Below are 13,565 nucleotides of genomic sequence, written 5' to 3'. Positions count from 1 at the left end.
GACACTACATCTTGAAGGGAGCCATATCGCCATACTTTCTACAACTTGGGAATAACACCCTTAATTTGTTTCAGTTCCCCACCCCTGGTGGCAATCCAAAAGTTATGGCAGACATAACCCTTCATACCATTATAGGGTGGATGGTTAAACACTGAATTAGTGACCTTGAAGACTAGAAATAAAACTACAGAGAGGTGGAAGTTTAGACTACATGACCACTGCCTACTTCTGTCTATTCTACCTCCTTTTCTAAACCAGTAGGCAAGAGGGGTAGGTGACGCCCTTTTGATTCTTTCTAAAGAATAGGGTTGAGTTTGAGCAAACAAAAATGGACTTCTGAGAGGGTAGTTGAGGATGGGTCCTGGGTACAGAATAAGTCAGCTGGTGTATCCCTCTTCTCTTTTCATACTCTTCATCATTGGTTCAGGGTGCACAAACCTCCAGAACTGAAGGAAACATGACCTTTCTGTTATTTCTTTTCCTTGATCTGGAGCCAGAGCAGGAAGAAATCTAAAGTTGAAGGAAAGGCAGAGATTTAAAAAATCTATGGCAAGGGATCAAAATGGCCTGTGTGCTGCTCACCTGGCCTATATAATTCCTATCAAAATTAGCATTGCCAGAACTCCAACTTTGAGCTGGGAATCAAGCAGAACTCTCTGAGCTCTGTGTTACTGAGTCTTTGCCTCCATGGAGCTAGGCCCACTCTATACCTTGTCACATCCTGAGGTAGAACCTTTGTAAACTCCATGTTCAAGGGGCCCTGGCAACAACTGTCTTCTCCCTTGGCCCAGGTAATATTTTAAGCACAGAGCCTAGATCTGCTCACTGGGGTTGACTACTTATTGACTCCAATGTCACACACTAGTTTGTCCCTTCTTCTGAAAGAAAATAGTGTCGAGCTGTATATCAGTGAGACATGTTCCCTCTTATCTCTCAGCTGTTTGATTGTTTGCTTTTGCTATCTTTCTACATAAGAGATTGAAATCATGGACCCACTGGACAAAACAGTATTTTCTGACTTCTGACATCTAAGACTTTAGTTCTCCCACAGGACATATGTGAAAGAATTGAATAATGAAACTCAAAAGATACTGAGTTGCTTTGAATCTAAAGATATTTAATCTCTTTCTTCCTCTGTATAAATAATATAGCAAACCAAATTGAGGTCAAAATAAAAACTCTGAAGTCTAAAAGGTTTAGCTTATTTTTCTCATTCAAATTTCTATTTTGTGACTCCCTTTCAAGAGTCTAGTTACTACAATCCAATCATATGTTAAAAAAAAATGTGTATGCTGCTGGTTATATCAGACGTATTGCTTTCAGTGGGATGAATCTACTCAAAGATTTAAGCTATGAAGACCAGTACAAACTCAGTGAAACTTTTTTTTACTTTATACATTTATTGTTCCCCCGAGAGGGGTGCACTGTTCCTAGAAGCACTGCAATACCAGGTCGATGGGTGGAGTGGACGGAGCAAGCTCCTATTCCATCTCCTAACTCCAAAAATCCATTTAATATATTGTCCTTGGATAGAGGATGTATCAGATATTAAACTGATAAGAACAGATACTACACTTGATCTTAGCCAAAAGGCCAAGAAGCGATCAGTGAGACTTTTTATTTACCCAAATTTGTTTTATTATCTGTACCTATAAGTTATAAAAATGAAATTAAATATTTGCCATGAGGGGTTACATAAAAAGAAAGATGTATTTCTTATTTCTTTAATAATAACAAATCATAAAAGCTGGATTGACCAATAGAAGGATAAAAAGGGAAAGAAACCCACAAACATTAGATGTTTACTAGGTGCAAAAGGATCTATATGCTTTATCTCATTTAATTGTTAGAACAGTCTTGTGATGTGGGCATTATTATCTACTTTGAAGTTGAGGAAGAAACTCAAATTCAGAGAATTTAAGTAACTGGACTAAAGTTATATACCTAGTGTGGCGGACTGAACGGGGTACCCTAGTTTGGACATGCTCTTGGTCTTGTTCCACAGCCTGGATTTGGAATGGAATCATTATACATAAGATCTATTTAAGATGTCACTTCATCTTAAATTGAATCAGGCTGGGCTCTAATCTGAAGTCCTTTATAAACAGAATGAAGGCTAGACAGAGATGCCATGGGGAACAGTCAGAAATTGGAAGTCAGTGGAACCCAGAAGAGAGAGGAGAAGACACCGCCATGTGCATTGCCATGTGATGGAAAAGCCAAAGAACCAAAAGATTGCCAGACAGCCAGAAGATACTGACCCTGGGAGTAAATAAGCCTTCTGACCTCGGAAACTGAGAACCAATAAATTCCTCTTGTTAAGATAATCCATTACTTTAACAGCCAGAAAACTAAACACAAAGTAAATGAAGAAACTTAGATTCAAATCCAGATTTGTACATTTCCAAAATTTACAGTTAATCTTTTTGGGTTTGAGGGAGGCTAATAAAAAATATCCTGTATATCCCTTCCTGAATTTGAACCCAATTGAGAAATTAAACAGAAGAGACAGAGAGATGGAGGTCAAACCATCCATGTCCTTAGATATACAAATGACTGGAAAATAGCTTTTTACATGTCTATCCAGATGGGCTTGCTATAGCTCACAGGGAGTTAGGAATTCTTGGCCTTCTGCTGCTTGAGTCAGCAGGACCATTACAGGCCTCTCCCTGGGGCAGAGGCTGCTCTGCAAAGTTTATCACATATGTTAACAGAAAATGCATGCTTGGAAGCAGCTGGAGAAGGAGAAATCAAGATGTTGCGCTGGGTATACTAGTTCTTCTTCCAAGCTCATATATCAGATATTACTTCTATTTCTCTAAGGAGCGTTAAGCAAAGGGAGTAGAGAGAAGCAGTGGTGTTCTTGCCCTTCTTTCCCTCCTCAGGAGTGGAGTGGAAATCCTCTCCTGTCTAAGGAAATAGAAGTTGTGTCTTCAATCAAAACTCCTCCCCAAGGTCGCTAGGGGCTGAGGCCCCTTTTTGCTTCAGAATGGTGCCAGGAGAGAATTTCTGCTCCATTCTGGGGATGGTAGTGTTGCTTGGTGGTTAAAGGCTTAGGCTTTTGAATCACAGGCCAGTGCTGTTGGGCCTTGAGCAGGTTTCTTAGTGTCTCTGACCCTCAGTTTTCTAGGTTGAGGATAAAAATATCTCCTCAGAGGGCCAATGTGAGGATAGTGACTGACAAAGAGCATGTGCTTGATATGTCGGTGAGCTATTATTCTGAACAAAATTTCTTCTAAGCAAACTCTTGTACTTATGGTGAATTAATTGCTTGGCCTAACTGAGGCTTTGAGAGGTCATGGTACGACTTTCCACTCCCAGGGTAGATAAGAAAGAATGAGGTAGAATTTAGATAAGGAAATGCATAGGAAAGGCAAGCTGTATTTGCCAACAGCCCAAAAGGAATACTCTTTCCACATCCTCCCTCTTTATATAATAACCACGCTTTTCTCCTCTTTTCTTTTCTCATTTTTTTCTCCTTTCTTCCTTTCTTGCTTTCTTTTCTTTTTCTTTATTTATCTCTTTCTTCCTCTCTCTTTCTCTCTCCCCTTCTTTTCCTTCCCTTCTCTCTTTTCTTGCTTTGTTTTCTTCCTTTTTTTTTTTAATGCTTTATGTTGGGGGTCAGATTTCATTCTTTTTTCCATGTGAGTATCCTGCTATTGCAGCACCATTTGTTGAATTTTTTCTTGGTGGGGGGTAGGAGGGGAGTGCATAGGCCAAGGAATTGAATGCTGGTCTCCTGCATAGCAGGCAAAAACGAATTTTACCACTGAACTACCCTTGCACTCTCTCTTTTCTTCCTTTTTAAAATACCATTCTTTCTTTTCCTTTGGATTCCAGACTGGATTTATTATTTTCTATTCACTATTTCTTAGGAAGCAAGATAATGTGCTTTACATTAATTAAGAAAGTAATTAAGAAAGAAGGATTTGGGAAACTGACTCTAACAACAGGAGAGAAGCAAAAGGAATTACCAGCATGTTGGTAAGGGTATGTCTCCAAGAGTCCAAAGAAACAGTGAAGATTGAAACAGGAAGATGAAAGTTCTAGGAAGAAGAAATGAAACGTATTTGATGCATTTGAACATGTTGAGAGGCTATTTAAAGTTCAGGTCGAGATTTGGAAGATGAAAAATAAACAGAAAACTGGGGGAATTAAAAACCATAAAACCAACATGTGAGAGAGGAAAAATTACATAAGAAAGGAATGTCCTCATAGTAGATTACATGGCTCAGTCTTGAGCATTTTTATTGTCATAATAATGCAACCACCAAATGCTAATTTAATTACAAATTGTGATAAAACTATTTTGGGGCAGGGGGAAAATGTGTCTTGAGAGTGGTTTAAGAGAAGTAAATTCTCATCTTCCAAATTAGGAATTCATTATATAAAATCTAAATGTGGGGGGAAATCCAGAAATATATTATAAAATTAGAGATTAAAAATCAAAATAAAACAATTAAAAAAGTTAAATGTGATTGCCTTCAGGGAGTAGGAATGGGGAGGAAACCGATGTTTTGTTATTATTATTGTTTTGAGCCTGGTAGTAATGTTTGAATTCTTAAACTGTATATGTCAATTAGTATAATGAAAATAAAAATTAAATTTAAAATGCTTTTAGAGTATTGGGAAAAACATATTTCATGTTGATGAGTGATGCAAAAACTCAGAAAATCCCTAACAGATAAGCATTATATCTTCAAATGTGAGGAAATTGAGACCCAGAAAATTGGCACAGTTTCACATAGTTATTAAGTAACAGAGCCAGGGATCAAACCCGGGCTTAATGATGCCATATATCACACTTGTTCACAATACTTCCCTGTTTCTCATTATCTTTTTTTTTCTTTTGAACTTTTTTGTTGTTGTTGTTGCATAGTATAACATGTATACAAAGCAAAGAAATAAAAAAGCAATAGTTTTCAAAGCACTCTTCACAAAGTAGTTACAGGACAGATCCCAGAGTTTGTCATGGGCTACCATATGATCCTCTCAGATTTTTCCTTCTAGGTGCTCCAGAATATAGGAGGCTAGAGGGCTTAAATACTTTTTTATCATCACAATCTACTTTTTTTCCTTCTTTTTTTTGTGAAAAATAACATATATACAAAAGCTATAAATTTCCAAGCTAGGACCACAATTAGTTGTAGAACATATTTCAGACTTTGATATGGGTTACAATTTTACAATTTTAGGTTGTTCTAGTTTGCTAGCTGCCGGAATTCAACACACCAGAGACAGATTGGCTTTTAATAAAAGGGGATTTAGTTTGTCAGTTCTTCAGAGGAAAGGCAGCTAACTTTCCACTGAGGTTCTTTCTTACGTGGGAAAGCACAGGATGGTCTCTGCTGGCCTTCTCTCCAGGCCCCTGGGTTCCAACAACTTTCCCCTGGGTAACTTCTTTCTGCACCTCCAAAGGCCTGGGCTGAGCTGCTAGTGCTGAGATGAGGAATGCTGAGCTGCTTGGGCTGTGTTACCTTGGGGTCTCTCATTTAAGCATCAGCCAATTAAGTCAAACGTCCTTTATTGTAGCAGGCATGCCTCCTAGCTGACTGCAGATGTAATTAGCAGCAGATGAGGTTCACATACCATTGGCTTATGTTCGCAGCAACAAAACTAGGTATGCTCACCCGGCCAAGTTGACAACTGAATCTAACTACCACATAGGTTTTTACTTCTACCTGCTCTAAAATACTGTAGGGCAGGCCACAGTGGCTCAGCAGGTAAGAGTGCTTGCCTGCCATGCCCAAGGACCTGGGTTCGATTCCCAGTGCCTGCCCATGTAAAAAAAAAAAAATTAAATTAAATTAAATACTGTAGACTAAAAGAGGTATCAATTTAATGATTCAGCATTCATATTCATTTGTTAAGTCCTATCTTCTATATAAAATTCCACCATCACCTTTGATCTTTCCATACCTCTCTTTGGGGTTGTTTGGGCTATGGCAATTCTCAATTTTTGCTATTGGAAGGGTCTGTCACTAATATGGGGTAGGGAGATGGAACTATCTGATGTTCTGGAGAGGCTGGTCTAGGTTTCAGGACTTATCTGGACCAGGGACCCTTCTGGAGGTTGTAGGATTCTGGAAAGTTACTCTAGTGCCTGGAATCCTTGTGGAATCTTATGTATTGCCCTAGGTGTTCTTTAGGATTGGCTGGAATGGTCCTGGTTGGGGATTGGTAGGTTATGACAGGTAGCAAGATCTACCTGAAGCTTGGGTAAGAGCAACCTTCAGAGTAGCCTCTTGACTCCATTTGAACTCTCTCTGCCACTGATACTTTATTAATTACAGTTCTTTTCCCCCTTTTGGTCAGGATGGAATTGTTGATCCTACAGTGCCAGGCCTGGATTCATCCCTGGGAGTCATCTCCCATGCTACCAGGGAGACTTTCACCCCTGGATGTCATGTCCCATGTAGCAGGGAGGGCAATGATTTCACTTGCAGAGTTGGGCTTAGAGAGACTGAGGCCACATCTGAGCAACAACAGAGGTCCACCAGAAGTAACTCTTAGGCATGCCTATAGGTAGTTTAACTTCTATGCTATCTACATAAGCTTCACAAGAGTAAGCCTCATGATCAAGGGCATGGCCTATAGATTTGGGTATCCCTATGGTTTGACATAGTATCAGGAGATTCCCTGATGGTAAGATTTAATAGTTCCATAGTCTTTCTCCCCTCCCTCAGGGGACTTTGCCAATACTTTTTGATTATCTACTTAATACACTCTAGGATGCTTCCAGGCATTCCAATAATCTATACAGGATTAAAGGACCTCTTTCTTATTCTGTGCTTTCTGTGTTTCAGTTGTTCAAATGAGCTATACAGATAGATTGAATTAGATTATGTACTACAGAAAATTTAATTTTAGATCAAATAAACCTTTCTTCCATTGGTCTCAAGGGGTATGTGTGGTCTAATATAGACACTGTCTTCTTTACCCCTATGTTCTGAATTACTTTAACCCCAACCTGCTCAGCTTCATTCTTATCTCTAAATACCAGGTTATATATATAAAATAGACTCTCAAAATCCAGAAATAATAATTACCATTCCAGACTTAATGTGTCTGCTCTAAAAGCTTACAATCTAGGCCTTTGTTTTCTTACAAGCATTTTCTAAAGGTGACCACACCATTGCAGTTTTTTTGTTCCTGGCTTTTTTTGTCTCATCAAATGTCCCACATGTACATTCACATCTGTTTCTCATTATCTTTTAGTTTAAATTTGGCCTGTTGCTTTAAATAATATCAGCCATGCACTAGCAACTAAAAAAAAAAAGAGTAAAATACATAAAATGGCACCCTTTGATAAGAATGGCTGAGCTAACTAAACAAAACCTAATGTGACCTTAGGTCTTGGTGATACCTTTGGTTTGGTGGCACTCTGAGGAACAGTGATAAATATTCAGGTCAGTGGTAGGTACAGCATTGGGATCTAAAACTTTTCCTAACGGATAAATGTTTCTAATTATATCATCCCAAGACACAAGAAAATGATCTCATCACTTAACAAATGTTCTCAATTGAATTTCAGGGCACCTGGGAAATAACATTTCTATTTGCTCCCAGATCATGGATGCATTAAACCTTAATGATGTACCCGTCAAGAGGGTTAGACAAGAATATTTTACTATTTCAACATACCACTGGAGCACTCTTCTATTGCTTTTTGAAAAAGCTATAAATACTAATGAACTCCTAGTTCTCTTCTATTAGTTTTATATAGCCACTGATTTCTGTCACCTCCTCTCCACAAAGATAAGGCATCACTAGACTTCTCCTTGGTAACCAGATATTTTTCATGTCCTTTGGCACTAGTTCCTGGAAGTGTCATTATGATGTCTGCAATTTGCAGAATCCAATGGCAGCACCAGTTAAATAAACAAAATCTAATTATATCCAAAATTAGACTTTCCCTGAAGGATGATTGTTTTTCATTCTACACATTATGTGAGAACCTGCAAAAATGATAAATGTCAAGATGTTTCTTAGAAAACTTTTTAAAGAGGAGGTAAAGGAAATTTGAAATACTGTTGCTATGTATCCTATCAATTTGATCTTTCCAATTTGAGGCCCAGAAAAAAGTAAAGAAAGACTGTTTTACATAAAGAAATAAGTTCCACAGAGAATGCTTTAATTAGGTTCCCCTTAGTTAAACACACGGATTTTTGTTACAGATATTAGTAAATTTCTGAGATACACAAAGGTATTAAATATGCCCTCAACCATTACTATTCAATTCCTTTTGTACTTCTAGAACCATGACTGTCAATATTCAACTAAGACAAATTCTATTTCTCCTCTGATCCTACCCCAATAAGAATGTAACCTATGCATGGGCATCTTACAGCATTATAAATTAAAAGTGCCAAACAAAGTGCCATGCTGGGTAGCTTAAAATAAAATAGCAAAAAAGAAATCAATAAATTATAGTTCATACATTTAGTGCTGACACCAGAATTCAACCTAGCCATCTCCTTGGATCCATACTATTTTATTTATTTATCCTTACTATTATCCTAATAACCCTATGAGGCTATTTTTCACATAAACAAATTCAGGCTTAACAAACTTAAATAACTTGCCCAATAAGTTAAGGTACCATGATTTGAAACCAATTTTTTTCTGAAAGTGACTTAAATAACATGCTACCATAATGGGAGTATAATGGAGAATCCCAAAAGAAGCCAACATCCTCTTTGAAAGGACCAGTGGCAGGTCCATTAAAAACCGATATTGCTGGCAGTCTTCAAGTATAGGTAGCTTTCCCAAAGAAGGCTTCTTATGGAAAATAAACATGAATCGTGGAGTACCAACAATGTTATGTCCCCTTAAAAGGAGATCTATATCTGTTATTTTAAAAAGAAGGAAGAGAACTTCTGGGGAAAATGATGGAGTGGGGAGCTTCAGGACTCAATCCTTCAACCAAAACAACAGTTAAACAGGCTGGAACTGCCTGAAACAATTATTTTGAAACTCCAGAAGCCAGAAGAACACTGTACAGCATCTAGGGAAGAGTAGGAGGAATGGGCAGATAAATTACAGTAAAGAAATATAAATCGTTTTCTCCACGTCATGGCTACTGACAACCCTCCCCCCACCGCATACCCCACCCCCACTCTTGTGGCAGTCCACTGCAGGGTGGTACTTCAGCAAGGTAAGTATAGAAGTACCTACCTTATGATCCAGCAATCCCACTAGCATGTGCATACCCAAAAGAACTGAAAACGGAATGGAACAGATATTTTCACACTGCTGTTCATAGCGACTTTATTCACAATTGCCAAAAGACAGAAGCTACCCAAGTGTACATCAACGAATGAATCGGTACATAAAATGCAGTATATACAGACATGGAATATTCGGCTACCAAAAAGAATGATGTCCTGATACATATGACAACATGGATGGACCTCGAAGACACCATGTTGATTCTTGATGGACATAAAAGGAGAAATATTATATGATCTCACTGATTTGAAACAGTTAGAATAAGCAGATTCATTACAATCAGAATCTAGGATATAAGTTACCAGGGGACTGGATGGGGATAGAGAATAGAAAGTTAAAGTTTAAAATGTACATTCCTATTTGAAATGATGGAAGTGTTTTAGTAATGGATGGTGGTGACGGTAGCCCAACATTGTGCATGCAATTAACAGCCTTGAAATATATATCTGAATATGATTAAAAATGGGATTGTTAGATTGTATACATGATAACAGAATAAAGCTTTTTAAAAATTCATGGTACTACACTATACAAATAATGAAACCTAAGTTAAACCAAGGACTTCAGTCAATAGCACAATTATAAAAATGGGCTATCATCAATAGTAACAAATGTTCCAATTTTGAATCCTGTATTTTATGCATGATTGTTCTGTAAACACACAACTTCTCTAATAAAGAAAAAAGAAAAGAAAAGAAGACCAGATTACCTTTTTTTCTTTCAAAATCTCAGCTCTTGGCTTAATATAAATAAACATGAGACACACCCAATTGAACACATAGTGAACTGATGGCTCTGGCCACAATTTGGACTAAATACTAATAGAGAAATATACTTCAAAGCCACTTTTCTAAACTTCACATCTAGTAGTTATTTCCAAACTTGGGACTTGTCTGACCAGTAAATTCTACCTTCTCCCCTCAGTGGAGCAGGAGGAAACAAAATAGGTTTGCTAACTTTCAATTTCTCTAAGTTAAGACATTAAAAACAAAAATCATGACAAATTACCACATATTCAAATCACCATTTCATAAAGAAAAGGCTATTTAATACCAGAAAAGTAAGAAGAGCATGGTTTTAGATTGAAGAAAAAATTTTTAATTGATACTACTAAATACAAATTACTAAAACTTCTTCTTGGTTTTCTTTTTCATCACAAACAGGTCAAACTTTTGCCATATATCAGCAAAGGAAGAAGGCAGGTACGGGAAGTCAATGAAGCTATGGCCCAGGAATGGTAAAAAGAAATACTTAAGAGTTAATTACTCTGAATAAATGCCATCATTTAAAAATTTTATCATGTTAACATATACATAACATAAAACTTGCCATTCTAACTATTTTTAAGTGTACAGATTCAGTGCCTTTAATTATATTCACAATGTCATGCTTCCATACCATCACCACCATCCTTACCCAAATTTTTTTCATCAGCTCCAAAAGAAACTCTGCACCCATTAGACAATAACTCCCCATTATGCTTCTCCCCAATCCCTAGTAATCTGTAATCTACTTTCTGTTTCTATGAATTTGCTTAGTCTAGATACTTCATATAAGTGGAAGCCACACAATATTCATCCTTTTGTGTCTGGCTTATTTCACCTAACATAATATCTTCAAGGTTCATCCATGTTGTAGCATGTATCAGAATTTTATTTCTTTTTATGGCTGAATAACTCTAAAATTTTTGTTGGACTCTAACCTATAATTTTAAAAACAGATTTGTCTGTAAAGTGTTCTGAATGCATACATATTTAGTGTAAACAAGATTTTCCTATCCATAGACCATTCTTTTAAAATTATTTCCCATCCTTTACCCTTATATTTTTCCCTTTTCCTTCTGTCCTTCATTCTTAATGAACTACATCAATTTTTTTCTTTAAAAAAAAAAGAGGGTGTTTTGTAAACAATGTAGTTTTATTTGTATGGCTTGAAAATTTTACATAAATGTTATTGTGCTTTAAATCACATTCTTTTTGTCCCTTTTTTATGCTACTGTATGAGAATTTAATTCATTATGTCTGCCCAGTACATAGCATTCTGTCATGAATCTAAGTCATAATTTACATCTCTATTCCCTTGGTGACAGATAGATACAGGTGCTTCCATCTCTTTGCTATCCCTGAACAACTCTGTGGTGTGTAAACATGTGCATAATACTTTGTGAAATGTCTACAAGCATTTCTCTGAGGTATATTTCAGGATCAAAATTTCCGGGTCCTATGGCATAAGTTTATATATGGTGGATCTGGAAGGACAGGATACACTTTTACATACTTTTCCATTGGAGTGGGGAAGGGAATGGAATTGGAAATGGGAGATTAAGGGAAATATAAGAAAAACAAACCGGCAACCTTTTCCAGTTGCAAGCTAAATGAAAATGATATGTCTCGTACTAATGAGATGTTAAACTAAGTTTTGTATGCCTGAGATCCTTAGAAATGACATGCAAAAGAATATGGTGTGCTTTAGTTTACTGAAGCTGCTGGAATGCATTATGCCAGAAATGGGTTGGCTTTTACAGTGGGGATTTATTAGTTTCCAAATGTAAAGTTCTAAACCCATGGAAATGTCTCAATTAAGGCATCATCAGGCCAGTACCTTCTCTGAAGAAAGACTGCCGGCATCCAGGGTTCCTCTCCTCTGTCACATGGGAAGTCACATAGCTGGCGTCTGCTGGTCCTTCATTCCTGGGCTTCTTTGTTTTCAGGTTCTGACTCTTCTAGCTTCTGTGAGTACTTGCTTTTCTCCTGGGGCTTTCCTATCTAAACTTTCTCCAAACTTCTCTGGGTGTTTCTCTCTGAGCTTTCTTTTATCTTGTCATAAAGGACTCCAGTTAAAGGATTAAGACCCACCTTGAACTGAAATAACCTAATCAAAAGCCACCACCCATAACAGGAATGGATTAAAAGAATATGGTCTTTTCTGGGATACATAACAGCTTCAAAACAGTACATGGTATAATGCATTATCAATATAAATACCACACCAACTACAATTACTTAGCACTCCCATCTGTGCTCCAGGGCCAGGTCTGCTAGACTGCTTAATATCTTACAAGCTGCTGCCAGAAATCATTAGCTTATGCTTGTGAGGCCCTTAGAACTGAGACTTGGGATCTGTATGAGCAACAATTTCTAAGATAGCCTCAATTCCCTCCTCCCACAAACTGATAAGCAAGGAGGGAGACTCATTACCATCAGGGCTTCAGGTGCTGATAGAAGCTGCCATTTCCTGCAGTTGGCACAGCTGGGAAAGGGTACTTTGACTATGAGACACTTGAGATTCAGAGCCGAAGCTAAGAGATAGTCAGGTCGGATTTGTCAATACTTGTTCAGCAGGCTGCAGAACACTAGAATCTTTACCAACGCTGGTCTAGATTATGACTTCTGTCAGGGGGAACAGACTGATTTAAGAGAAAGATCTTTCACTTTCCAGATTAAGAATGTTCTGCCATCAAAGGACACACGGTGACTTTGACACTCCCACCCCGTCCTAAAAACAACATGCTTTTCTCATCAGAATGCTGTGTTGGTTCCCAGTTTGCCAGAAGCCTGTTGTCATTCTCCCCTTAAACTACATTTGAAATTTCTTCTAGAAGAGCTGTATGGATGGAGATGACCTTTAACACCAGAAAGAATAGGATTCTACAGGAAATAATGTGAACGAAGCATTTTGCCCTTCATGACCCATAATGAAATGCTTGTCACCCAGCTCTGCAGAGAACAGTGCAGGTTGCCACAGCAATTCTCCCTGTGCACTGCTGCCTCACGATCCTGGTGTGAAGTTAGGCTCTGGAGATAACCACTAGCTCAGACATCTTTAGAGCCACAGACAGTCCGCTCTGAACTTCTGTTATGTCTGGATGAGGGCTCCTGGGCCCAGGTATAATTAAAATGTACTCAAGCCTTTGACTGAAAATGCTTTCAGTGGAGAATTAGGTCACCTTTTTCATTCACCATTCCTTTTCATTTCTCCACATGACTGCTTGGTTGGAATTAAGCCAGAAACAGTGACTACATTGCATTATTGAAGATGGTTCTTCATAAACCCATGACCCAGCTTACCTGCTGCATGGGTGAGGCAAGTGGTCCATCCTCCCCAGTTCACACCAGAAAAGATCACCATAAGACCTTTCTTGTCCCCTGGTCCCATGTTCCCCACATCTACTATGGAGCCACTTGCCACTGTGACTACAGATAGGTATGTAAACAAATGTGCTAACTAGAGAGAGAGGTGTATAGGGCACAGTGGGTAAATTCTACCCCCTGCTGAGGGGAAGCAGAAAAAGTATGTAGAGGATGGCATAGTGAGCTAACTCTTTAAATGAAACT

General features: G+C 38.0%; 2 long non-coding RNA genes and 1 other non-coding gene across 7 annotated transcripts in view; 1 reads left to right on the top strand and 2 right to left on the bottom strand.

The window, feature by feature from the left end:
- The window catches only part of LOC143681349 (uncharacterized), a 173,006-nt gene that overhangs the window by 24,420 nt on the left and 135,021 nt on the right, over positions 1 to 13,565 (bottom strand). The window lies entirely within an intron of this gene.
- On the top strand, positions 682 to 13,110 carry LOC143681351 (uncharacterized). Its single transcript, XR_013174557.1, has 3 exons — positions 682 to 791; positions 10,395 to 10,468; positions 12,830 to 13,110. It is a non-coding gene; the product is annotated as an uncharacterized LOC143681351 (long non-coding RNA).
- Positions 1,415 to 1,605, bottom strand: LOC143681987 (U2 spliceosomal RNA). Its single transcript, XR_013175019.1, has one exon. It is a non-coding gene; the product is annotated as a U2 spliceosomal RNA (small nuclear RNA).

Source organism: Tamandua tetradactyla, chromosome 4, assembly GCF_023851605.1.
Source record: "Tamandua tetradactyla isolate mTamTet1 chromosome 4, mTamTet1.pri, whole genome shotgun sequence".
In the NCBI taxonomy this organism is placed as follows: Eukaryota; Metazoa; Chordata; class Mammalia; order Pilosa; family Myrmecophagidae; genus Tamandua; species Tamandua tetradactyla.
Note: the sequence above shows the minus strand (reverse complement) of the source record. Positions and strands in the feature narration are given on the sequence as shown.